The sequence below is a fragment of the Engraulis encrasicolus genome, chromosome 21 (genome assembly GCF_034702125.1).
Source record: "Engraulis encrasicolus isolate BLACKSEA-1 chromosome 21, IST_EnEncr_1.0, whole genome shotgun sequence".
Classification (NCBI taxonomy): Eukaryota; Metazoa; Chordata; class Actinopteri; order Clupeiformes; family Engraulidae; genus Engraulis; species Engraulis encrasicolus.
In genome coordinates, this window is record NC_085877.1 from 20,156,105 (window position 1) to 20,183,604 (window position 27,500).

At 42.0% G+C, this 27,500-nt stretch overlaps 1 protein-coding gene and 2 long non-coding RNA genes across 3 annotated transcripts in view; all 3 read right to left on the bottom strand.

Annotated features, from left to right (window-relative positions):
- Positions 1-27,500, bottom strand: part of serpinh2 (serine (or cysteine) peptidase inhibitor, clade H, member 2) — a gene marked incomplete at its 5' end in the record, with an annotated part of 88,852 nt that overhangs the window by 8,208 nt on the left and 53,144 nt on the right. The window lies entirely within an intron of this gene.
- On the bottom strand, positions 5,395-10,068 carry LOC134437613 (uncharacterized). Its single transcript, XR_010032444.1, has 5 exons — positions 9,926-10,068; positions 8,036-8,086; positions 7,625-7,751; positions 6,982-7,071; positions 5,395-5,630 (listed from the first exon to the last, which is right to left on the bottom strand). It is a non-coding gene; the product is annotated as an uncharacterized LOC134437613 (long non-coding RNA).
- LOC134437614 (uncharacterized) lies at positions 23,948-26,973 on the bottom strand. The gene is made up of 4 exons (XR_010032445.1): positions 26,258-26,973; positions 25,510-25,671; positions 24,978-25,030; positions 23,948-24,256 (listed from the first exon to the last, which is right to left on the bottom strand). It is a non-coding gene; the product is annotated as an uncharacterized LOC134437614 (long non-coding RNA).

Consider the following 27,500-nt stretch of genomic DNA (forward strand, 5'->3'; position numbering starts at 1 on the left):
TCTTTTGCTCTCGTAGGTCAACTCTCGTCTTGATGCATCACTGTCACATTTCCTCTCTCTATCCCTCTATCCCTCCCCCCTCCTCTATCGCTCCTGCTCTCTTTGTCCCCCTCTTTAGTTTTTCTTCCCTCTATTTCTTTTTACCCATCCCTCTTCATCTCGTTTGTTTACTTTTTCTTGGAGGCTTATTTTAAAAAAAAACACAAAGGGAAACAAACAAAAACAGCTGGAGACACAAGCTCAGAGGCATGTGTGTGTGTGTGTGTGTGTGTGTGTGTGTGTGTGTGTGTGTGTGTGTGTGTGTGTGTGTGTGTGTGTGTGCGCTCGGGGTAGAGTAGGTGACAACAGGGCATTGCAGGATTGTGTGTGTGTGTGTGTGTGTGTGTGTGCGTGCGTGCGTGCGTGCGTGCGTGCGTGCGTGCGTGCGTGGGTGCGTGCGTGCGTACAAGTGTGTGAGTGCTTGGGGCAAGAATACGATACGGCACCACAAAATGAGCACAAACCCACTCTCCCACACTGTGACACCACTGTTGGGATGGTGACACGACTGTTAAAGCAGTAGCGCTGGCTGCAATGTTAACCAAGGCTGACACTGCATTTAGCAGCGAGCTTGTTTAGAAGACTATCTCCAGGTAGCAGGAATGTGTCCTTGGTAGTATTCCTATTCCCGATTCGCTTTAAACAAAATCACAAAAATATATATCTCCACCGGACCAGGACATTCAATTGTGAAGACCGTATCCATTTGATTCTCTCTCCCTTCCTGTTTTTTGGCTGTAGGAAGCTCTATCGAATTCGCACTCAAGCAAAAGCATACTGACATTTCCTCTTTAAAATGAAGCCACCCACAGGGCAAAGGCTGTTATGAATAATGCGTGTGTTCATGTGTGTGTGTGTTTGTGTGTGTGTGTGTGTGTGTGTGTGTGTGTGTGTGTGTGTGTGTGTGTGTGTGTGTGTGTGTGTGTGTGTGTGTGTGTGCCTGCGTTCCTTCCTGTGTGTGTTTCAGGACTGCAGGCTTTTGTATAATTCTGAGATGAATCACCATCAACAACAGCATCCAGCTCATGGGCTCCTCCATTTAGAGCATGTACAATTTGGGGCTTTTGGTCTGCTGAAAATGGCAGAGTGTGTGTGTGCCCTGTGGCACCAATATGACACTGTGGTGCATTGAGAACGAACATGTGGTGTATGTGCGAATGTGTGCGCGCGCGTGTGTCTGTGTGTGTGTTTGTGTGTCTGTGTGTGTGTGTGTGTGTGTGTGTGTGCGTGCGTGCGTGTGTGCGTTAGGGGTGGTACGTTCACAAAATTCACGGTTCGGTTCATATCGCTGTGTCAAGGTCACGGTTTTCGGTTCTCTACGGTTCTTTATTTTTAGTTCATGATAAATGGTGCACTGGCTAATAGAATCGGACTTATCACTAAATATCCTACATATGGTTTGTATAGGCTTATAATGTGAAAATGGTGTGATTTTAATTGTGTCATCCTCTGATTTGGTCTTATACGGTAATGTTTTAATCAGAGAGACTGGATAAGATACTCCTAGAATCTCTGTTTTACATATTTTTCTGGGCAGTACATGAATTGCGGTTTGCAATGGATTGCACGGTTCGGTTCGGTATGTGTGTGAATTGTACGGTTTCGGTTTTCGGTGCGGTTTGTGCCATCCCTAGTGTGTCTGGTGTGTGTCTGTGTGTGTGTGTGTGTCTGTGCGTGTGTGTGTGTGTGGTGTGTGTGTGTGTGTGTGTGTGTGTGTGTGTGTGTGTGTGTGTGTGTGTGTGTGTGTGTGTGTGTGTGTGTGTGTGTGTGTGTGTGTATGTGTGTGTGTGTGTGTGTGTGTGTGTGTGTGTGTGCGCGTGCGTGAATGAACATGTGGTGTATGTGCAAATGTGTGAGCGCGCGTGTGTCTGTGTGTGTGTGTGTGTGTGTGTGTGCCTGCGTGTGTGTGTGTGTTTGGGTACAGGTACACCTCCACATGTGAGAGTGTGTGTTTGTGTGTGCCACACTGAAAACATGCTGTCTGTGTGTGTGTGTGTGTGTTTGTGTGGTGTGAGCACTGCGAACATGCCATCCATATTAAAAGGCTGGAGCAAACGGTTTAATTAATTTTTGGCAAATGATGGAGGCTGATTTAGGAACCTGTTGAGAGTGCAAACAGGAAAGAGGCAGATGAACAGGAAAGGTGTGTGTGTGTGTGTGTGTGTGTGTGTGTGTGTGTGTGTGTGTGTGTGTGTGTGTGTGTGTGTGTGTGTGTGTGTGTGTGTGTGTGTGTGTGTGTGTGTGTGTCTGACAGACAGACAGACAGACAGACAGACAGGCAGGCAGGCAGGCAGGCAGACAGACAGACAGACATGAGTTGTGTGTGAAGTAAGATGTGCCAAGAGTAGGAATTGAGACTTAGCCAAGTTGGTGCTCCAGGGCTGCTGCTTCTCAGGTCTGGCATACACAGGTGTAAACGAGAGAGAGAGAGAGAGAGAGAGAGAGAGAGAGAGAGAGAGAGAGAGAGAGAGAGAGAGAGAGAGAGAGAGAGAGAGAGAGAGTGTGTGTGTGAGTTAGTTCAGTCGGTATCTGCTGTATGTATATTTGTATGACTGTGTGTACATTTGTGTGTCTGGGTGTGTGTGTGTGTATGTTTGTGTGTCTTGTGTGTGTGTGTGCTTGACTCAGTGTGTGTTTGGTGAGGACTTGAGAGAGGGGAGTGTGTGTGTGCGGGGGCAGGCGGGCAAACAGGAGAGAGCTGTGTGATGCGTCACCTCCGATGACGCTCCTCTGCGCTCCCACTAAACCCCGTCTGGCAGATGTAGGCGGTAGGGGTGGAGAGAGAGGAGGTGAGAGAACGAGGTGCTTATGTGTGTGTGTGTGTGTGTGTGTGTGTGTGTGTGTGTGTGTGTGTGTGTGTGTGTGTGTGTGTTGGGGAGTGGAGGGGATGCAGGGAGGATAACAGATAGAAGCCAGCAGAGAGTGATGGAGTGAGAAACAGCAAGTGAGAAAAAAGGGGGCAGAGATAGAAAAACAGGCAGCAAGAGAGAGAGAGAAACAGTCAGAGAGAGAGCTATAGAGAGAAAGAGTGGGAGAAAAGGAGAGAGAGAGGGATGGAGAGAGAGAAACAGTCAGGAAGTAGAAGGGAGAGCAAGTTTGGCTCTCACAACTCATGTAGTTAGAAGACGCCAAAGCTCAGCAACAAAGCTCTTGTCTTTGTCTCTTTTTTCGTCTACTTTTCTATCCTTACCCAGCCTCTGTCTTCTTTTTCTCGTTCTACCCTCAACACTCTCTTCATCTGTATACCTTTCTACTCTCAACACATTTCCCCCTGCCTTAAAAAGTAACAACCCTCTCTCTCTCTCTCTCTCTCTCTCTCTCTCTCTCTCTCTCTTTCTCTCTTTGTTCAAGGTTGAATTTTCCTATTAAAAGTTGGTTAATGATGTTGCGACTTTTTCAAGCGTGTGTTGTCCGTGGGGATTGTTGTGCAAGTTTGGGGCTGATGAGCTGTTGATTTTGAGAATATTGGGGTTTGACATTTTTTTCTGCTATTTTCTACAGAAGGCGGGACTACTGTATACTGTATGCTTTTGTTGCTTGTACTTTCCAAACTGGCTCGCTGTTTCAGTGATGTATGATTGGTAGATGGCCTGTACTCTAATGAAGCGGTTTTCAGTAGCTTATGTATATTTGTCTGTAAAAGTATTGATATATTTCTCTCTCTCTCTCTCTCTCTCTCTCTCTCTCTCTCTCTCTCTCTCTCTCTCTCTCTCTCTCTCTCTCTCTCTCTCTCTCTCTCTCTCTCTCTTCGCTCATTTCTGATTTATTAGCGTAATAGCTGAAATAAAGTCTTGCCCGAGCATAAATAATACAGTGGAACACATCATCCGTTTGAAAAATAACATTATACTGAGCAGCCATAGAACACTCTTTATTTCTCCCTCTCTCTCTCTCTCTTTTTTAAGTCCAGTGTATTACTTTTCTTCTCCAACTTTTTAAGTCATTAACTCGTTTTCTGTTCTTTTCACTGTTCTTTTCTTTTCTCTTCCCTTCTCTCCTTGCTGTGCTCTTCCACCTTCTCCGTAGGGGGCTTCTCTCTCTCTCACTCTCATACTCTCTCTGTCTCTCTCTCTCTCTCTCTCTCTCTCTCTCTGTCTCTCTCTCTCTCTCTCTGTTTCTCTCTCTCTGCACCGTACCACCTCTTCTCTTTGTCTTCATTATTCATGTAAACGTGCACAGCAAATCGGTCAGAGTTAATTTTACTCTGAGAGTGTTCAATTTAACACTACCCCAGAGTTTATATAATCCTCACTGGCCAGAGTTAAATAACACTAACACTGAGTGTTAAAATAATAACACTGGGATAGAGTTATTTAAATAACTCCACCAGAGTTAATTGGTATAAGTTGAACAACTCTCTCAGTGTTAATTAACACTACCCTGGAGTATATATAATCCTCACTGGCCAGAGTTAAATAACACTAACACTGAGTGTTAAAATAATAACACTGGGATAGAGTTCTTTGATTAACTCCAGCAGAGTTAATTGGTATATATCGAATTACTCTTTTAGAGTTAATTAACACTACAATTGAGTTTATATAATCAACACTAGGCAGAGTTAAAACAACACTTTCAAAAGTGTAACCATTACAACTCTCTATTTTGGAGTCTGGAGTAGACACTAAAAACTACTACATTGCATTGTTACTGCACTACATTTTACATGTAACAATATTAAAGCAAAACATTAAACCATTTCACATTTTATTTATCTTTGTTTTTATTTTTCTTTATATCAATAAATATCTCGTGTCAATATTTTATTCTCAAATTGAACAAGATGGGTACAATCAATGAACATTTCATATCAATATTTTTCTCAAATAAAACAAAAGACAAGTACAATCAATCAATATCTCATACCCATATTTTTTCACCAATCAAACCAAAGACAGGTACAAGATATTAATTACGTTCATCCGGCCCATATGCATTTTGTGATGCAAAACACAACTCCTTCTCTCTCTTGTATACCTGCGTAATCTAATCGAAGCATTCTATGATGCACGAGGTGCATGCACGCTCTTACTGGAATTTCAAATAAATCAGGGATAAGATTATTCCCTACTTGCGGACACCAGGGAGAAACATGAGGGAGGCTCACTGAACAATCAGCAGCAATAGGAGAACATATGAAACAATAACAAATAAAACAATGCCGGCTATTGGGCCACAGCTAAAAGGTAAGCCAATTGAAATGTAACTAATTCGTTTCTGCAGATCAAAAAGCTGTGTCGCCGCATTGTTTTCGCATTTCGCTTGTAAAAATAAGATCCCACCGTGATGTAAACCCCTGGCCCTCCGGCCCTTGATGGCCCATAGACTTTGAAGGGCCAGGAATACTGACCCTACGCCCCGAAACCTGGGCCACCAGCCCCCTTTCGCATCTAACCACCTGTCGGTGAAAACACCGTTAGTACCTTTAGGTCCAGCCCAGCCCAGGGCAGGCCCACCAGCGTAACTGGCCCTACTGTGTGCCAGTATCAATCCATCGCCAATTGATGGGCTTCACATGGGACCCTGGAAGTGCAAGGAGGTATGGCTGGCGATCCTGTGTGTCCTTCGTGTCCTTCGCTGCCTCTTCAAAACTGCAACAAGACATAAGAAAAAAGAAAGAAAAAATGTCATGCAATATGTCATAACAGACAACGTTCAAGCACAGCTGTGAAGAGACCCTTGACTTAACCCTTGTAAGGTTTTTGACCCCATTTTGACCCGTTTTCAGTGTTTAGCTTGAAAAGAAGAAAAATAGTATCAGTTATTACTCTTTCACATTGAGATTCACTGTCTTTAGCTCATTTTCAGTGAGGAACATGAATCTGAAAAACATTTGTGAGCCCCTCTTGCTTAACCACCCCCCTGCACATTTCTATTACACAGGAGGTGTCCCCGGATCATTTTCACCCGTATCACTTTGGGAGGTTTACACATTTTCTAAACTCTCTGATACAATAGTGATCACGCGTTGACATGGCAAAGGGTGAATTATGTGGAAAAGGAGTGCAGATATTTTCTGGTCCTTCAGTTGCAATAAGAGCACTGGTGGCTCAATGGGAGAGCTTGGATTGAGTTTACTAACTTTCTTACCTTATCTTTCTCTCTCTGTAGCTCTCTCACTCAAAAACATAGTGTATATACACAGAAATTCGGAACGGAACATGAGCTATGATTATTTTCCTTTTAAAATTATTTTTCTATATGCCCGGGTCAAAATGACCCGAGCATCTTCTATGTAACAAAAACACGAACACCTTACAAGTGTTAAGATTCTCATAATCTCTGCAAACGTTCTCTTTACTTAGTTTTGAAAGCAAATATTCCAATGTGCAGTTTAACTGTGCAGTGGGAAAAGTCATCTATAATGGCTTAATGATTAGGGTGATCTCAAGAACAGATGGTTGCAGGTTCTTATCCTAGTCTTCCCATTCCATAAAGCCCTCGAGTAAGACAATTTACCCCACTTTGCTCCAGGGACTGTAGCCAATACCCTATAAATAACTAAGTCGCTTTGGATAAAAGAGTCACCTAAATGTAATGCAATGCAATCGCACAGAAGAGTAAGGGTACTGAAAAAGTACTGTGAGGGGGCGCTGCGGTGCAGCGCACTAAGCCCCCCACTTTTGGGCTTGCAAGCCGACGGGGACCCCAGTTCGAGACCGCCCGGGATATTTTCCTGTTCGCACCCCGTCTCTCTGTCCCACTCGCTTCCTGTCACCATCTCAGACTGTCCTATCAAGTAAAGGCATAAAAGCCCCTAAAAATATATATATTTTAAAAAGTGCTATGAACTGGAGTAGCTAAGGTAATAACTGCAATTAAAAGGTTTTAATGTTGGTGTGCATGTTGGAGATTGACAAAATTAGTGCTGAACTAGTAAGTCCGTGTCTAAATATCAGTCCTATAACTGCCAAAGACTATTACTCTTCTCTTACAACGTACCGTGCCATGAGTGCAGGTGCTGGATCTCCTATACTCCTCCTCCATTATTTCCTGTCCTCCTGCACTGTTCTCCAGAACAACCGGAATCCTCTACAAATAAAAGACACACAATGGACACACAATGAAATGAGTATTAAGATGTTGCTCTTTGGCAATGGGTGTTTTTTTTGTACGTGTGTGCTATTGCATTTTTCAAAACATGGCTTTCATGTCCACAGGAAAAAAAGTGAAAATGAAAGCCCAATTGGGAAACTCCAACTCCACTCCACAGCACACAAGTGAACAGAACACTGCATACTGCACACAACGACATTGCATTCATGCCTTACCCGTGCAAGGGGGCAGCCCTCAATGGCGCCTCAAGAGAGCAGTGCGGCAGGACGGTACCATGCTCAGGGTACCTCAATCATGGAGGAGGATGGGGAGAGCACTGAGTAATTACTCCCCCCACCAACCTGGCAACCAGCAACCTTTGGGCTACAAGTTTGACACCCTAACTGCTTACCCATGACTGCCCTTAAGAGTTCAGTGTCTATGTATTTATCACAGCCTACATCTAATTAAGTTATCAGTAACCTTTTTTTACTACAGGAACACAATTCATAAATGCAAAAAGTAGCATCCAAGATTAAATTAGTCTCACCCTTTGGCCTTTTAGCCATCTCTGCACCATCGGACTGATGAGCCTGGGAAGGGAAGTCTGGGCTGGGAAGTCTGGGCTGGGAAGGCTGCTTCAGCGGGCTGGGTGGGACTCCAGGGAAACACGTTGTCTACAACAACAATAAATGGCACGCCAATTCAGATTCAGTATGGATGATGAAGATTAGTAACAAACAAAAAAACATTGACATTCTGCATGTAGTGGTATTTAAAGGTTAGATACAAAACAGAAACGGGGGAGAAATGCACTTTTTAATAACAGGAGCGCCACAGAGTATTGTTGGAAATACTTTCATTTTAAGGACGTTTAAAATGAAGGGTATTGGAAGCTGTTAATTCAAGTACATTACCATCAAAAGGTTATCTGTGATGAGGTAATGGAAAACGTCCTCACCAATAGCTGTGTCAGATTCCTCAAATAACTTCAAATCCGTTGATCCTTTGACTGAAAAAGAAGTTCATCATTTTGTTATTCAGTTGGATTTAAAAAAAAAAACGTGTCAGGGGTGATAATGTGGAACAAAAACAAACATAAATACAATTGTGAGTCTGCTCATTAATGTTATTTAATGTAATATGTTAATTGTGAACACAAAACGCTTCAGGTTCCTCTCGTCTTTGTTATGTATGTAACCCCATCAATCACTTTTTGATTTTAAGTTCTGTTCACATAAGTATGCATGTAAAATGCAAAGCAACCAGTGCTGACTTTATTCTTTTGGATAATCTCTTAGCCAGTGTTGCCAAGTCCGCTTGTTATACGCGACTTTGGGCTTCTTTTTTTGAGCAGTCGCTTTTAATTTTGTAAAGTCGCGGGTTGCGGTTTTTTTGGGCTTGTTCTTTTCAGAGTTGGGCTTGCTGTTTTCTCCTGCTCTGGTGGTGATTTGAATGTGTTTCTCAATGGCAACTCGTTTTTTCTCACTCATCCTTACAAGTGACCATTCTACAATATTGTTAACTCCCACTTTCTGTGGTCACTTGTGGGGATTTTAGCTGCCACGCAGATCCCCGCAAAGAGCAAGGTCTTCCCTGACCAGGCACGCGACTGACAACCCACCCTTTCTGTCGCTTCTTTTGGGCTTGTTTTCACGACGCCCCTCAGTCGCTTCTTTTGGGCTTGTTTTTAGGACGTCAGTCGCTTATTTGTCGTAGAAAATCTGGCAACACTGCTCTTAGCAATCAATGCTCACGTTGTTTATCTTGAAACGTCACTCAAAAGCTGCAGTCTTCATCTCGTTCATGTTAGTCATGAGAAACTGGAAGGTCTGTTGCTTAAATAACAGTAGCGACTGCTTCAAATATTTTCTTCACATGTGTCTTCACACGGCGTCGGTACAAACGCATTGACCACTGACTTGTAGGCACTGACTCGAGAGATGAGCTTTATTTGCACTTTGCAGTTGATGGAATGCTGCAGCGTGACAAGCGCTCACTCGGGGAAAAAGATTTGCTATGCTTAGATCAGATGAGTAAAGCTTGTCATAGTAACATCACGCATTACCGACAAAAATCCCACCACAGAACAGATATACTCTTTTGACATTACCGTAGTGGTCCACCTCTAGCTTTCGGTTAGAATCGTAACACCTATTCAATGATGCCCATTCAATGCGTCCGTAGGTAGCACACTTCTAGCTGGCTATCACTGCAAATCCCCAATTCCACGCAGTCTACTTCACGGCCAACTAATGTTAACGGCGCGCGCCAGTAGGCCTACTTTCAATTCAAATTACTTGTTTGAAATAAAACGGCCATAACTCACATCAAAACAAATGGGCGTTGTGTTTTTCATACACAGCATAACTTGTATCAAACCTGGACGAACGTCGAAAGACCACGAATAGTACCTACCACCAACAGTACAGTTGGCGCCACAAGTGGTTTTAGCTAGCTCCAGAGCTAGTTTGAATGTCATGCAATTAGCTGCTAACATGCGAGCTATCCCCCGTCTTGCTCAGTCACTGGGGCAAGCCCACCCTCATTGGAGTTATTTAAATTATGCACACGGTGGTCATCGCAGAATCTTAACTCAGAAGTAGGCATATCATAACACAATCTTGCATTTTATATTCGCTCAAGTCCACGGGTCTGTTGTTCAAAGTTCTCAAGGTTGGCTAGTTATAACCTCTGCTGAGGTAACCAGTGAGGGTACACACCGTTGTTACGTAAACTAGTGCCCCTGTCACGAATATGGTGTTTGACATGTTGTTTTAACGTGTTATTATTAATATCCATGTGTATAAAGCCCTTGGTGGAAATCTTGTAAAATAGAATAGGACCTTACCTTTCCCCGCGATATTGGAAAATGTAATGGCGTCCATCTGTCTTTCTCCTCGCAAGCTTCATCAATACCCCGGATGAAGTAAACAACTCTACACCAGAGTATATTTTATTAACACGCGATTGTAACACTCGTACCAGAGTTACTTTTACACTCCAAGTGTACATGTTTGGCAAATCAACTCCAGAATCAACTCTAATCAACACTGTCATTTTTATCACTGAAAAATTAACTCTCTTTAACTCTGCTGATTTTGCTGTGTGTGCTTCACACTGCGACTGCATAGGTCCACACTACAGTGCACTATACAGGCATAAACATCAACAGGATCAACATAAAAAGGCACGACACACACACGGAAACACACACACACACACACACACACACACACACACACACACACACACACACACACACACACACACACACACACAATCAGACACACACACACAAATGCATGAATAATGTACTAGGTGCCAGAGACACCAGGGAGAGAGAAAGGCTGGCTGGGACAATCTCTCACACCCACACACACACACTCCTCTCTCTCTCTCTCTCTCTCTCTCTCTCTCTCTCTCTCTCTCTCTCTCTCTCTCTCTGCAAAAAGTTACAGAGGTTGAGAAAAGTGTGGGAAAAGCACAAAGGCATGAGAGTGTGTGTTTCGCATCTATTAAGGTGTTTTTGTGTGTGTTTGTGTGTGTGTGTGCGTATCAGAGTGGGGGGTGAGAGTGAGAAAGCGAGACATAGAATGTGCCTGTGTGTGTGTGTGTGCGAGTGTGTGTGTGTGTGTGTGCGTGCGTGCGTGCGTGTGTGTGTGTGTGTGTGTGTGTGTGTGTGTGTGTGTGTGTGTGTGTGTGTGTGTGTGTGTGTGTGTGTGTGTGTGCGTGCGTGTAGCAATAGTGTCAGTCTGACGCCCCAGATTCCACTATGCATGTTTTATTCAATTGCCTGAGGAGCCACCTCCAAAAAAAAAAAAAAAACACAAAAGGCAGAAACTCGTGGAAACAAAGGAAATCTAAAATGGTTGTTGAAATGGGCGGAAAATTGGAAAGTCTTTTTAGATGATACAGTGGCATCGTTAATGTCTTATTTACACACTCTCACTCTGTCTCAAAGGCCATTTCACACTGTCAATAGCAGAATATATTGCTAGCTACCTCCTCCCCAGACCCCCATAATAAACAGGAAATAAACAATGCACACACATACACCCACACACTTGCGCGCACACGCACGCACAGACACAAACACACACACACACACATGCGTGCGCACACACTTAAATACACACAAAATATGTGTACACACACACACACACACACACACAAATATCACACACACACACACACACACACACACACACACACACACACACACACACACACACACACACACACACACACACACACACACCCTGGGCAGCTTGGCCAGTCCCAGTCCCAGGCCCCTTTATGACGTTTATCAGCTCATGAAAAGGCATGAGTGATTATTGAGTGCTTCCGCCCCGTGCACGCACACACACACACACACACACACACACACACACACACACACACACACACACACACACACAGACACGCACACGTACACACACACACACACACACCTCATGCAATGCCATATTTATAGCCATTCCCTATAGTCATTCACGCCTCTTAATTCTTCAGTTGTCTCCCTCCTCCCCACCCTTTTAGATATACCAGGGTTCGTACGGTCATGAAAAACCTGGAAAAGTTTTGGAATTTTAACATTCAAATTTCCAGGCCTGGAAAAGTTATGGAAAACTATTTTTTGATCAAAAGTTTTGGAAAAGTCATGGAAATCTATCTAGTGTTTCATCAATCAAAATATGAACTTGATGCTGCGGCGTAATAAAAAAAATTATCCACGAGTTGTCGTGGAAATATTGTCTAGCGTCTGCATAGCCTATGCGTAACCACGTGTTGCCAAATTAGTGGTTTTCAACCCTTTCATGCACGGTGTCCACATACGTGGACAGTAATTCTAACCCCACTTTAGATAGGTAAATAGTGGTTATTTTTTTCCAAATTGTATATGGGAAGTACCATGAGGTTCATTACAATACTTTAACAGCAGTTATAACTTTTTGCACTAAATATCAAGTGTTTGATGACATCATCAATCTAAGAAATCCACCGATGTGAATTATGACCATAACAAGCATGTTTATATCTGAAAATCAACCACACCAAAGGGCAATTTCAGGTTTTAAAAAATATTATGATCTTTAGTACAGTTCACTTGAGAAGTCTATGTTGTTAAAATCCAAATTTACAATAAAGGTAGGTTTTTATACAATATAAAGCTACTGTCCACGTATGTGGACGTTGCGCATCAAGGAAGTCTAATGATAAACATATTATTTATGATTACCGTGAGAATATTCTGCTCATTTTGGGCAAATACTTAATGTTATGAGCATTTATAATGATTATAGTGTGAAAATAAATTATTTTTAACATATTTAACACATTTTAACACTTTTAATTTAATAAATTCAAGAAAAACTACCTAAAATTAGTGTTTCACGCACGTGCCTATAGGCATATTTCGGGTTTCTTTCACCACAAAATGACACAAATGATGTAGGAATGAGCTAGAATCCATGCTGAATCAAATACAGATCTGTCTTCATCAGAATTGAAGTTTTTTTCCACATGCAACAAGGTTTCCCCACAAATCTTGCCATAGCTGTGTATGTAAATATTGCTAAATTGACAGTTTTTTTTTCTCTTTTTTCATCTTTGTTCGTTAAATACTGTAATATATAATGTGTAAGTGTCATATAATGTTGTAATATTACATATAGTAACATGGAAAGTAAGTAAAATAACTTGCATTTATAATAGGAGGTCTATTTAACACTATTTTTTCACAGAAAATACTTGAACATGCTGATGAATGACTACAAAACGCATGTGTCTGGAGGCAAATTTCATATTACCTTTCATATAGGGACAACATAAATGATGTAGGATTGAGCTAGAATCCATGCTGAATCAAATACAGATGTGTCTTCATCAGAATTTAAGGTTTTTTCCACATGCAACAAGGTTTCCCCACAAATCTTGCCATAGCTGTGTATGTAAATATTGCTAAATTGACAGGTTTTTTTCCTATTTGTTTCATCTTTGTTCCTTAAATAGTGTAATGTATAATGCATAAGTGTCATATAATGTTGTAATATGACACAAGGTAACATGGAAAGTAAGTAAATTAACTTACATTTATAATAGGGGGTCTATTTAACACTATTTTTTTTACAGAAAATACTTGAAAATGCTGATGAATGACTACAGAACGCATGTGTCTGGAGGCAAATTTCACATTACCTTTTATACAGGGACAACATAAATGATGTAAGATTGAGCTAGAGTACATGCTGAATCAAACTGAGCTTTTTGTTCACCAGCATTGGCTGTCTTCTTGCATGCAATAAGAATTTCCCACATATTTTTCTATGACCGCCTATATAAACAATGCTATTTTTATATATATGTTTTTGTTGTTGGTTAATTACAGTGATATATGGTGTTAAAGTGTTATATTGTGTTGTTATATAGCATATAACACCATAAAAATGAATAAAACAGCTTAATTTGAACTTGAAATACAGTATAGGCCTATATAACTTTTCACTCCTTTGATGCGCAGTGTCCACATATGTGGACAGTAAAATAACTTCCACATCAAAAGAGATTTTTGAAAAATTCCAAAAGATTCTTCATATTAGCTCCATTATGAGTGAGAAAATCAATATATAAAAAATCTTGCACATTTTTTTCATGGTGTCTGCATGAAAGGGTTAAATAAGGCAGGTTGTACTGGCTCCAGGCGGTTTTCAAACGTTTTTGGTGCTACAAGTCGGTCACATCTGGCAACCCTAAGCCTCGTAACGCGCAAGCTAGATGTAGTGTGCGAAGTGTGGTGAGACGTGATCATAGTTCTTCTAACAGATATTCTAGGAGGCATTATTATGTATAATAACGATGCTACAGCATGCCGGGGAGTGTAACTTCAACAACGCCTGGCTTTCTAAAAAAAAGATTACCAACAATGGCGGACAATGAAAGGACGAAAGTTTTGATGTGTCCGGTATGCGAAGCGGCACTTGTTATCCACCTGAAGGGCAAGATACATCAGTGCTTCCTCAGCTACTAACAGGTTAGCAAAGCGTTGTAAAATATGTAGTGGTTCCACTAAAACGTAGCTAATGCCAAAAGAAACACAACCATAATACCCGTTTAGTGCGCTAATAGATAGAGATAGATAGAGCTCCAAGTGAACCTTTTATGCTTTCGGTAAGTCCCGACATAATGATATCAGAAGCAAAGGTGCACCTGCTGCGAGAGAATCTGTATGTGCAGCTGACCGCGAGCCAAACAATTGCCAATGTCGGCATGACGCGACCGTTTTGAAATATAAGCGCAGCGCGACAAAAGAGGATGGAAAGTTACCTGTGGCTCTGTTTCAAATCAGTCAGATCGTTGCAACACAAAATGAGCCTCGTGTCATTGACTGAGTGGTGGGCGTCACACGGCCACGAGCAGTGCACTCTTTTTTCCACTTTGTTTGGCTCCATCAGCGACCACAACAAATGACAAAACATGAGCAGTCTTAAAGGAGCGTTGGACTGTTGTGCTTAGGCAGGTGTAGACTCAATGTTTTCTAAATTACTTTGACAGGATGAGCATCTACCTCCATAGAGGGCATGTTGATATACATACAAATTTGTCTTCATGATGATTTCACGACCTAATTACCTATAGGCTTATTAATTTTCATTTCTGACTCAAGGCCTACACCAGCCTTACTATCATACTGTATGTTGTATTATATTAATTACATTATTCACTGTTGTATTAATACAATTAATAGGCCTACAATAAGCCATTGGGGGCTGCCCCCTTGCACGGGTGAGGCATAAATGCAATTTCATTGTGTGCAGTGTGCTGTGTAGTGCTGTGTCACAAGGACAATGGGAGTTGGAGTTTCCCAGTTGGGCTTTCACTTTCACAATAGTGAATAATATAATTTATATAATACAACATATAGTATAATGGCAGCATAGCCTGTAGTGAAACATAGCCTAAAGTATATATTTACACATTCATATAGGCTATGTAATATATACTATAATAGGCTATGCTCCCACCCCCGCGCGCCCGCGATTGGTCATTTTTTTTGGTCCTGGAAATTCAGTAAAAGGTCTTGGAAAAGTCATGGAATAAAACTGGTGAAAAAGTGTATGAACCCTGCTATACACACACAGCCATGAATGTAGACACATACACGCACACACACACACATAAACATACATACACATACACACACATACACACACACACACACACACACACACACACACACACACACACACACACACACACACACGCACAGACACATGCGCACATACACACACACACACAGACGGACATGAACACACACATTATTCAGACGGCCAATCACCCACCTTATTGCCATGCAGACATATGGAGTGCGGGTCTGTGCATACGAACACACACAGACACACACACACACACACACACACACACAGACACACACATTAATCAAGTACTAACACGCCAGACGCTGATAAGCCCCTAATCAGGTAGATTGGACTTTATGAGTCGTCCAAGTCGATTTACAGCTGCTGCTACTGCTGCTGCTGCTGTTGCTGCTACCGCCACAGACTGGGTTTATATGACTACTGTTTCCGGCACAGCCATCCGTGTGTGGAGTGTGTGTGTGTGTGTGTGTGTGTGTGTGTGTGTGTGTGTGTGTGTGTGTGTGTGTGTGTGTGTGGATGTGTGTGTGCACGCGTCCATCCATGCATGTGTCCATCCATGCATGTGGGTGTGTGTGTGTGTCCGTGTGTGTGTGTGTGTCCCTGTGTCCGTGTGTGTGTGTCCGTGTGTGTGTGTGTCCATGTGTATGTGTGTGTGTGTGTGTGTTTATTCATGCCAGATATTAGCCATGCAGCGGTCTACAGCCGTTACAAGGCTCTTTACACGCCATCTAATTCTGAGCACACGCGGCCACATCTGGCATCCCTGGCCACCACAGCCCAGTTACGCTGCCCAGCCTAATGACACGCTGGTGGGCACCATTCAGTCACCTAAACACACACACACACACACACACACACACACACACACACACACACACACACACACACACACACACACACACAGCCAGGTAGAACTGTGCCCAGGTTGGTAAAATGGTGCCCTATGGCAAAGTAAATATATATAGGCCTACATGTATTTGTAGTTGAATGAAGCGTACCCTCTTTCATTGGTCCAGGTTTTGGATGTGAAATTAACGGTATAAAAGATGCACTGGCACCTTGTTAAAATGGTGCCCAATTGCAAATGCGATACACACATGTATTTGTATTGGAAATAGTGGCGCAACGGATCATCATTGATCCGTGGTCCGTTCGGACCAATCATTTCGGTTCGGCACACACATGGTCCGCGGATCGATTTATGAAATTGTGCGCATGTTCAATCTAGTCGTTTGGGACGTCTACCTCACAAAATGCATGGAACACAAACAACAACACAAACTGTTCCTGAAATCTTGCCTGTGCCATAGTTGCAAAACATTCCGTGTGATAGCCTAAATGCATTTTGAAGACTGACTGTCAAACTCAAACTGTCAATGTCTAGAACTACTCTCGCTAAATGTTTGTGTTGCGATCGGTTGAGTTCAGCGCATTTGCGACGCAGTGAGATATGCTCATGTAACGTACCGCGATTGTCGCGTGTGATATAAAACTTTGGCAAACTGAATTCATTTCTTGTTGTGACTCCTGACATTTTCAGGACAGCGAGCAGGTTAAATCATCTGGTTAGACATTCTGTGCGCTCTGATGTCTCTGCAGAGTCTCTGCAGAGTCTCCGCCTTCTTAAAGCAGCCGCTGCCCTTTTTAACAGTCAATGCCGATTCTCTCTCTCTCTCTCTCTCTCTCTCTCTCTCTCTCTCTCTCTCTCTCTCTCTCTCTCTACCACTGAGGCAATTGTGTTTCAATAAAAGATTGATGCATTTACCTGCATTTGCATGTACAATTAAGGACATGAGCTCTGGTCTATTATTTTGGTAGTGTGCATATTCTCAATTAGACATTTTGATATAGATTAATCTAGATTAATTTCATAATTGCAATGAGATTAATCTACATTCAAAAAATTATCTATGCCCACCCCTAACAAAGACACAGCTTATGTTTATTTGTGTTATCGATTAAAAAAATAAAATAATAATGATTTTTTTTTTTTTTTTTGCTGATCCGAAAAATGATCCGATCCGTGGGCTCTGATCCGAGGAACGAACCGAACCGTGAGATTTCTAATCCGTTGCACCCCTAATTGGAAATGTAGTCTATGAAGTGTAGCCTCTTTCACTGATCCAGGTTTTGGGATGTGAAATGAACTGAATCAAAGCTGTAGTTACTGGCACCTTGCTAATAAATCATACGAGATTCACTAGTCACCTGGCATCGCTGGCCAGCACGCCTGAGCTGTGGCGCTATAACTGTGCCCAGGCTAATAACACCGCTGATGGGCACCATTCTATCATATCGCTTTACACACACACACACACACACACACACACACACACACACACAGCCAGGTAGAAGCATGCCCAGGCAAATGATGCCCAGGTACCAATGAAACCAATAACTTTGGACAGGAATTTTAGTCTGAAGCCTGTTTCATTGGTCCAGGTTTTGGTTGTGAAATGAACTGAATAAAACCTGTGTCTAGAACCTTGCCAATAAATGATACAAAATTGGCCAGTCATCTGGCACTGCTGGCTACTGCAGCTGAGCTGTGGAGCACACTAGAGATGCTGACAGGGAGGGACAAAGGGGTCACTTGTCCCAGCCCACCCGGGCCCAGGGAGAGAGGGGGCCCAGAATTGGATCCTCATTACATTCTATGCATTGTGTTTGGGGCGCTTTCATTATGTCTTTGTCCTGGGCCTGGCCAAAGCTGCCAGCGGCCCTACAGCTAGCATTTTTACCTTCAAAGCTAGTTGCAGTAGTGCCCTGGTAGAATGGTGCCCAAGTCTACGTCTCATATATAGGCTATAATTTAGGAACATACTGTATGTGCATTTTTTGAGACAGGACTGTGAAGATTTTGAACAGAAGAATAGTACAGTGGGAGTGAGCTGGGGTAGGGTTAGGAAAGGACTATGCTACTACAGTACTTATCAGTGCCCAGGCTAATGGCATGTTGGTGGGCACCATTTTATCTCTATCTCATGAAATATGCATGAGCACATTTATTCCCAAGTTTAGTAGGCCTATATTTCAAGTGAAAACGTAGTCAGTGAGATTTTGTCATCCAGGTGGAGATGGTAGTCCTCTGTTGGTACTGCCCCCCCATCCTGCAGCTTCTCTATGGAGCTACTGTGTCCAGAGACTAATGGCACACTGGGCAGCATTCCACAGCCTACACCGACAGGTACGATGGTGCTGTGGTAGAATAGTGCCCAGGCAGAATAGAGATCAGCTGGAAGGATGGCCAGGTAAAATGGTGCCTAGATTCTGAGTACGCTATAATAGTAATTGAAATGTTAATTACCATAGTAGTATTCTACTATGACATAACACAGGGCCTTAAGTAATGCACTATGACTCTGCCATTGACATGCTGGTAACAGCAAATGTATAACACCATGTTTTAACGGGTTAAGTCTCTATAGTTTCAGTTAATACTCTACTTCATCACTGTTATGGTAGTGATCTGTCTGTATGGTTGCTGGTACAGCTGAGCAATGGAGCTCCTGTGCTTTCTGTGCCCATTGCCCTATCGAATGGCACACTGTTGGACATGATTTAGGTTTTAAGGCCAGGTAGAATGGTTCCTTGGTCCATTTGGTGCCCACATATGAAATAAGTCTATACATGTACTTGTAGATATGGTGTTATTTTGACTGAATATTGAGGCACTCGGTCGATAAACTTGAGTATAAACGAGTGTGGGCATGGTCATGTTCCTCCAGGGCACACTTTTCCCCTGGGACACCTGCTGCTGAGCCTCCCTCTTGCAAAAGTGTGAGCCATGAAGGCAATTTCACAATGACAAAAATGGGACTTTTACTTTATAACGGTGTCGCTGTGCCCAAGGCATTAACTAGCCGAGGAGGCCTACATATTTTGACTGAAAATGTGGGTGTCTAGTATGAAAACTGTCATTAATCCAGGCCATTGTGGTGAAAAGACCCGAATAAACCTGTGCTAGCATCCTTGCACATAGATGGTGCAAAATTCACGAGTCAAAAGTTTGCCCTGTTTTAACCATGATTTTCAGGGTAGATGAATTCCTATGTGGATTGTGTGTGTGCGTGTGTGCGTGTGTGTGTGTGTTACCCTGGTCCTCTGATTGCAGCTAGTCACTGTGGGGACTGACACACTCGTTAGGAGGCAAGAGGAGCAGCAGGGTCCCATCTCTTGTTAGCCGTCACAGCACACACACACACACACACACACACACACACACACACACACACACACACACACACACACACACACACACACACACACACACACACCAGCCAAGTTCAGCCGTCTATTTTTAGCCCTGTTGCCAGCGAGGCCTGACCCCTTAACCACACACAGACACACAGACACAGACACACACACACACACACACACACACACACACACACACACACACACACACACACACACAAATGTATAAGCATGCACACACACACAGAACAGGCAACCATCACCTCCACACAAACATTCTAACACACTCTACACACCATTCACACAGGTTCCTGTATTATCACATACACACAAAACACAATTATGCTACACACAACTTACACACCTACATACACTGTGCACACGCAGCACCAGCACCATCCCCTCAAGCATATTCACACAAAAATTGTGCTACTCGCAACTTTCACATAACCCTGTGCACAGTCTCCCCAGGTCCCTTCACTCCCTCTCTCCCCGCTGCTAACACCATCAGTGTTGCCAGATTGGGCAGTTACCCGCCCAATTGGGCTGCTTGGGATGGCCGTCTGCGGGTAAAAACGGGAAAAATTGGCCATTTGGCGTTTTTTTTCTGCAGTTTTATGCCCATAGAAATCAATGCAATTTGTTCAAATTGGGCAGAATTTAGCACTCCCTGGCGGTTTTTGAGCACCTTTAGGGCAGGATTTGATCACACACATCTGGCAACACTGAGCACCACCACTGCTAACGCCCCCAGATGGTCTCCCTCTACCTCTCCACTCCTTCAATTCTTTCCACCCCAATTAAACTCCATCCATCACATCACTTGTTTCATCAAACATATTGCGGTGTGCTTTATTGACAGGAGAGGGAAGATTAGGACAGGAAAGGAGTGGGAGGTGAAGATTGGCTTAGGGTTGGGATATGACCCAAGCCCAATTCAAACCTGGGTCTCCAATGTGCGCTCTGAATCATATATGGGTACATCTTTCACTTGTGAACGCTTCTCCTCTCTTCTTTTCTCTTCTCGTCTCTTCTCCTCTTTTCTCTTCTCTTTTCCCTTCCTTCTCTCAAGACACCTCCAATCTTCCTTCCCTACACCATCTTTCCTTCAATCTCCCCTCAATCTTCGTTCATCCAAACCCTCTCTCCACCATCTCCTTACTGCATATTACAATTCATTTTCACAGCCTTTCTCCTCCTCTTTTCCCTATGCTCATTTCAGCCACCACCTCCCCTAAAATCCTCCTTCACATTACCATCCAACAACACCTCCCATCTATCCTCCTCCTCCTCCTTTTCCTCTCCTCATTTCATCCATCACCTCTGCCCTTCCTCTGATATTGTAACTACATATCTAACATATTCTGCTCTTACTATGAGCCCCCAGCCACAACCATTTCTACCCCCTTCTTAAGTCACCATGTTCACACCACCGCCTCCTCTTTTGAACAATCCCAATCTGCCACCTCCTTCTCCTCCTCTTTTGAACAATACCAATCTGCCATCTCTTCTACACAATCCTAATCTGCCACCTCCTTCTCCTCCTCTTTTTAACAATCCCAATCCAACACCTCCTTCTCCTCCTCTTTTGAACAATACCAATCTGCCAACTCCTCTAAACAATCCCAATCTGCCACCTCCTTCCCCTCCCTCCTCCGTCAAAAAACATTGCCCACCTCCTTCTCCTCTTTTTAAAAATCCCAATCTGCCACCTCCTTCTCCTCCTCTTTTGAACAATCCCAATCTGCCACCTCCTTCTCCTCCTCTTTTGAACAATCCCAATCTGCCACCTCCTTCTCCTCCTCTTTTTAACAATCCCAATCCACCACCTCCTTCCCCTCCCTCCTCCGTCAAAAAGCATTACCCACCTCCTTCTCAGAGCCTTTTATTGTATCTCACATCACCTACCTTTGCGTACCTCACTTTTCCCTCAGCTCATAACCACCACCTCCTCCACTTCCTCTTCCTCCTACACCACTTGACCTCGGCTCCTACTTCTCCTCCTTCTACTCCTCTAAACCACTATCACCCACCCACCACCTTCAGAAGCACCTCCTCTCTTTCCTATTCCAGCGTGTGTGTGTGTGTGTGTGTGTGTGTGTGTGTGTGTGTGTGTGTGTGTGTGTGTGTGTGTGTGTGTGTGTGTGTGTGTGTGTGTGTGTGTGTGTGTGTGTGTGTGTGTGTGTGTGTGTGTGTGTGGGTGTTCCTGGCCGCCAGTCTTATTTGGGTCAGCCAGACCCAGGCTAACTGACCCAATCTGTATGGGCCCCTGTGCTACACAGCACAGCGAGGTCCCAATGGTACCCTGGGCTGATCCAAGGGCCTTCCAGCTCTGTGTGTGTGTGTGTGTGTGTGTGTGTGTGTGTGTGGGTAGCACTTTACAATAACCTTCCGCTATAAACAGTTAATAAACAGTTAGCAAACAGTTAGCAAACAGTTAACTATTAGTTAACTAAAGGTTTACTATACATTTATAGGTGTATACTAAACACTTACAAAGTTTTAAAATATATTTATTAGTCCTTCAGTAACACTTAATAGAACATAATTATAAGTTACTTAATATATTATTAAAAGTACTTTTATGATTAATTAACTAACATATAAACAGTAACTTAAGCATAACAAGTGACTTATAAACTGTTAACTAATTATTACTTAATATATTATAATTATTAGTTGTAGTTTACAATTTATAGTTCAATATTAACTAAGTACTTATTATTTAATCATTAATATATTGTACTTAAATGTTTTTTTAAGTGTTAATATTAACTAAACTATTGTTAATTACTTATAAATCATTTAATAATAATTATGTATAGTATTTATTAATGTATTACTAATGTTTAAAATTCAGTATGGGGAACCTTATGGTGAAGTTGGTTGAGCTTTATTAATGTATAACTAATGTTTAAAATTCTGCATTGAGAACCTTATTGTGAAGTTGGTTGAGCTTTACTAATGTTTAAAATCCAGTATGGGGAACCTTATGGTGAAGTTGGTTGAGTTTTATTAATGTATAACTAATGTTTAAAATTCTGCATCGAGAACCTTATTGTGAAGTTGGTTGAGCTTTACTAATGTTTAAAATTCAGTATGGGGAACCTTATGGTGAAGTTGGTTGAGCTTAATTAATATATAACTAATGTTTAAAATTCAGTATGGGGAACCTTATGGTGAAGTTGGTTGAGCTTAATTAATATATAACTAATGTTTAAAATTCAGTATGGGGAACCTTATGGTGAAGTTGGTTGAGCTTAATTAATATATAACTAATATTTAACATTCAGAATGGGGAACCTTATGGTGAAGTTGGTTGAGATTAGTTAATATGTAACATTAAAGTGATACAGTGCCATTTTTGGACATAAGCTCATATTACACCTCCCCTTGAGTCAAGTTATTGAGTTTTACCTTTCCCTTATTTTTTGTTTTACCTGTACTTCTTGTCGTTCTCCGAGTACGGCAGTGCAAATTTTATCTCCAAGCTAGCAGTTAACATTGAGTTCTGAGACCAGCTAGCCGCCAGCTGGTCTCATAGGACTCAATGTTAACTGCTAGCATGGAGGTAAAATTTGCACTGCCATACTAGAACGGTTGACCATACAGGAGGAGAAAGGTAAAACTCAATAATTTAACTCAAGGGGATGTGTAATATGAGCCTATTTCCAGAAATTGGACAGTATCACTAGAAATGATCACAGTACAAATGATTTTCACTTGGTCTCAAGAAATACATTTTCACACTGTTAGAAAGAGAGAAAAGAATTATCAATGATGTTAAACTGTTGTTACCCACTACTGAGTATGGTACACGTCAATGGTAGGCCAGGATCAATGGGCTACAGAATGTGACACTAGGCTTTGGGTAGAGTGAAAAAGATACCAATTAAAAGACAACATACAATATGTTTCTACAACATTTTCACCATTTATATTAGAGCAGGTCAAATCAAAAACCCCAGCACGCTATAAAACAGAGAACTTGCCAGGGTCACAACACACATTTCCCAGATCAAATTCCCTTACAATACAAAAATAATTTCTAACATAAAAATGTAGCCTCAACACAAAACATTACGTTTCTGTCCTTTTATGTCCTTATTAGATCCACGGAGGCGAGCGCAAGCCGACAAGAGCAGTAATTCAAGAGAGTTGGCCGCTTCACTCCAAAAATGTCCTTTGGAGGATTAAAGTGACGTCTCGTGAATTGAAATAGTCCAAAACAAAAAGGAAAGGATATCGAAAGCAAAATGAACGGGGAAAACCATAATGTTCGTGCCAAATGTCCATCTTGCATAAATAATAATAATTATTATTTATTTATCATTATAAATAATCATGTATCCATAGAAAATATTGTATGCAACCCTAATGAAGAATGACGTTCTTAAATACAAACATAGGATATAGGGAAAAATGGGCATTAACAAAATGAAATAAAAACATCACAAGTAAGAGATTGAAAAGTTCAAATATTTACAATTACACCCCCGCCCCCCAAAAAGGTTTGAACATTTAAAAAAAAAAAAAAAAAACATTGAATTGTCCTTCAAAAATTGGAAATAGTCCTTTAAATCCTCAAAAGACACGATGTAGAGAGTTCCTTTAAGTTGTTCAAAAAGAAAAATAGCTCCTTTCAAACAGTTCAGTTCAAGGCGTTGAAGTCAGTCATAGTCAGTGATGTGACACGAGCAGGCCACAATCCTACCAAATATGCCATGCGCAATGTAGAACAGGATCACATTCGAATGAGTGGGTGGCTCGCCATCTAGTAGTCGACGAATCCTCAGCAGAATCCAGATCCAGCTCAAAAACTTCACCTATGTGAACATATGTCATCAGTTAAGTTTGGTTTATTTGATAGGGACAGACACATCATGTAGCCTAGGCTGTAGAGCAGCATAACAGAAAAGCATCATAGCAGTTACAGCCGTAAGCTACACACCCAGGACAATGTTGAATTCCTATCAAATATCATCAGTTTAAACTTAAAGTTGTGCAACATTTAAAATCAATCTTCTCAAAAGAAAAGCTATGCAAACTGCAAACCTGCAAACACTTTGTTCCTACTGCATTGCATACCATTCAGTTAAATAACCATTATCAAGTAAACAGGGGGAATACATAGTGTACTGAAATTGAGGTAACCTTGCAATTATACATGGGCCCGTACAGTGTTCAACACAATGTTATGAGGAGGGGCAAGACACTGGCAGCCAAACATGTGAGAAGTTTTTGACCGTCAGCGGTTTCCAACAATCAGAGGTGGAGTTGTGCACAGCTAGGTTCGCGCAGTCAGGTTATAAACAACATTTAGAACCCATGTATAGGCCTAGAGAATTACACCTTGCACGCAATGGGTGCGTGATCACAGCATGTGAAATACAGTCTGCTTACTCCGAACTCATTTCAACCAGCCAACATCAAACTTAAGTATTAACAAAACAAAATACAAATTGCAGGTTTCACCTGAAGTATTTGGCAGTGATAGACAATATAAGACTTGGGGAAGTATGAGGAAAAATAGACAAGTTGCCTTACCAAGACGATTGAAACAGAAGAAATACTCGATGGAATACTCCATGGAATCCATACTGAAAAAGAAACACAAAGGACAGGAGAGTCATAACATACACAGGGCAGCCGTGGCCTAGTGGTGAGGCAGCCGTGGCCTAGTGATAAGAGAGTTGGTCTTTCAATCTGGGGGTTGCAGGTTCGAATCCCTCTGACCCCTCCCTACTACATCTCCATGGCTGAAGTGCCCTTGAAAAGGCACCTAAACCCACATTACTCCAGGGACTGTAAACAATACCCTGACATATAATAACTAAGTCGCTTTGAATAAAATGAAAGTGTCAGCTAAGTGAAATGTAATGCAATGTAATGACATCACAGTTTGAAATCATTGGCTCATGACTCAGGAGTACATGATCAATGCAAACAAATATATCTCCAGCACATGCATTAAGTTTTTTGTCTAAAGTAAAATGTATTCCATGGCAAACTATTATCAGTTTTTTTTAAAGAGGCTTGGTTAACACATGCCAGTTGAATTATGACTGAACAAACTAACCACGGTATGCGAATGATGATTCTCCTCTTTGGCTTCTCTGAAGTCCAGGCGAACAAAGTTGGCAGGCACAGCATCCTTTATTAGCGTTGTCATACCACGGGTGACCTTAACAAAGCATTGCTTCTCAACGTGCTCAGATCAAACCTCGGTCTCAGCGTTGATCTGTAACCATAAATACCAGCATGTATTTTAGTTCGTTAGCAAAACAACTTCATTTTGGCGCAAGTATGCTACTGGCGGTGGGGGATGGAGACTCCCAACTGAGATCGCTCCCGGACGTGCGGTCCCAGGTGTTTCTATCACTCCCGGACGTGTAGTCCCATCCGATTATATTTCACGTATTATCATATACTGCCACGTACAAGCAATTTAGGGTTAGGGTTAGGGTTAGAAACAAAAAACTAACATCAACAACATAACTAGCTCCGTCATATGGCGGTGGTACCGATAGTCTGGCTAGTGGGAGCGAGATGAAAGGGGAGCGTCCTGGGTTGGGAGCGTCAATCAGGGAATCTGCTACTGGTTCTGGTAACACATCTGGTAAGCCATCGGATCGCTTAACACAAAATTGAAAGCATAATTTTGAAATAGCGATCTGGAAATACCATATAAATGTAGCGTTGTGTAATTACACATTCATATTTTTTTTAATTAGGCTTCATTAGGCTACATGAGTCATGACAAGTTTGGCGAGCTAGCTTATTTGTGCTAGCTAATGCGTATGATTGGACATAATTATGCATCTTACCTTGAAATATGGACCAGGATCCCTCTTGATGTGATTAATTCATTCACGCCGAAGTGCCTGCTCTTTGGCGAAACGGTGGAAAGTCTGTCCACGGTAGGATTTGTTTCTCTTTGAGGACGTAGGACTACATTTGGGCACACAGCAGTGAGGCGCCAAACAGCTGGTGTGCAGCCGGGTGTACCCCTGAAGTGTACCCCTCAACGTCCTTAGAAAGTTCCGGGTGAATAAGGCGAATTGAAACAAAACAAATACTCGATGAAAGGAAGCCTCTAGTCTTCGAAACTTACATCATTCACAGAGCTGGACGCTCCGTACTCCAAAAGGAAACTTAAACTTCATAAAAAACGAATTATTTTCTTTTGATTGTTTCTAGCTCCAAAGAAAATTCGACTGGCTCGGCAGACGACAGACTGAAGTGAACGGCTCCAAGGGAAGCCACAGCCGGTTTCAAAATAAAAGTCCCAAATCGTAATTGTCACAGTAAAGGTTCTGCTATATCAAATTCATTTAAGTCATGTTTTTAACAATAACAACCCATCATTAATTCATTGTTTCACCAAAATTACCTCTATTTATTATCCCATTTTACTGTGTATGATTTTTATAAACTATTTATTTTACATTTTCAATAGGCATTTGTCGACTGGGTTGCAGATGAAATAGGCTATCAAACAACTAGAACAGCATACAATAAATAAACAGAGGAAAGATATCAACCTAATCAGCTGATTTATTTTATTTTTTTCAATGACTTGAAAATAGAAGACAGTTCAGTGCAATAGAAACTTTAACTTAAAGGTGCAATTATATTTACCAATATAAAACGTAAGATTGTTTATGACTGAAAACTCAAAATTGGGAAGGTCCACTTTTTTGTGTATTAATGTAATAAACATTAAAACCACTGCTAAAACAAAATATTTGGCCACCAGCCTTGAACCACAAGAGTACAACAGTAGGTGCCATCCCATTGCCAACTAGGCCCTCATAGGCCTATTTACACAAGAGGAGAAGAGAAAATAGAGAGGGAAAGAAGAGCATGATAATAGAATGGAGGAAGAAAGGAGAGATGGGTGAGGAGGAGTGAATGGCAGAGAGGAGTTGTACTCTTTCTCTTGCGCACACAGTCTTCTCTCTGTCCACCCTCTTTCTGTCTCTCCCCTCCCATCTCCTCTCCTCTCCTCGCCTCTCCTCTTCTCTCCTCTCCTCTCCCCTCTCTCCTCTCCTCTCCTCTCTTCTCCCC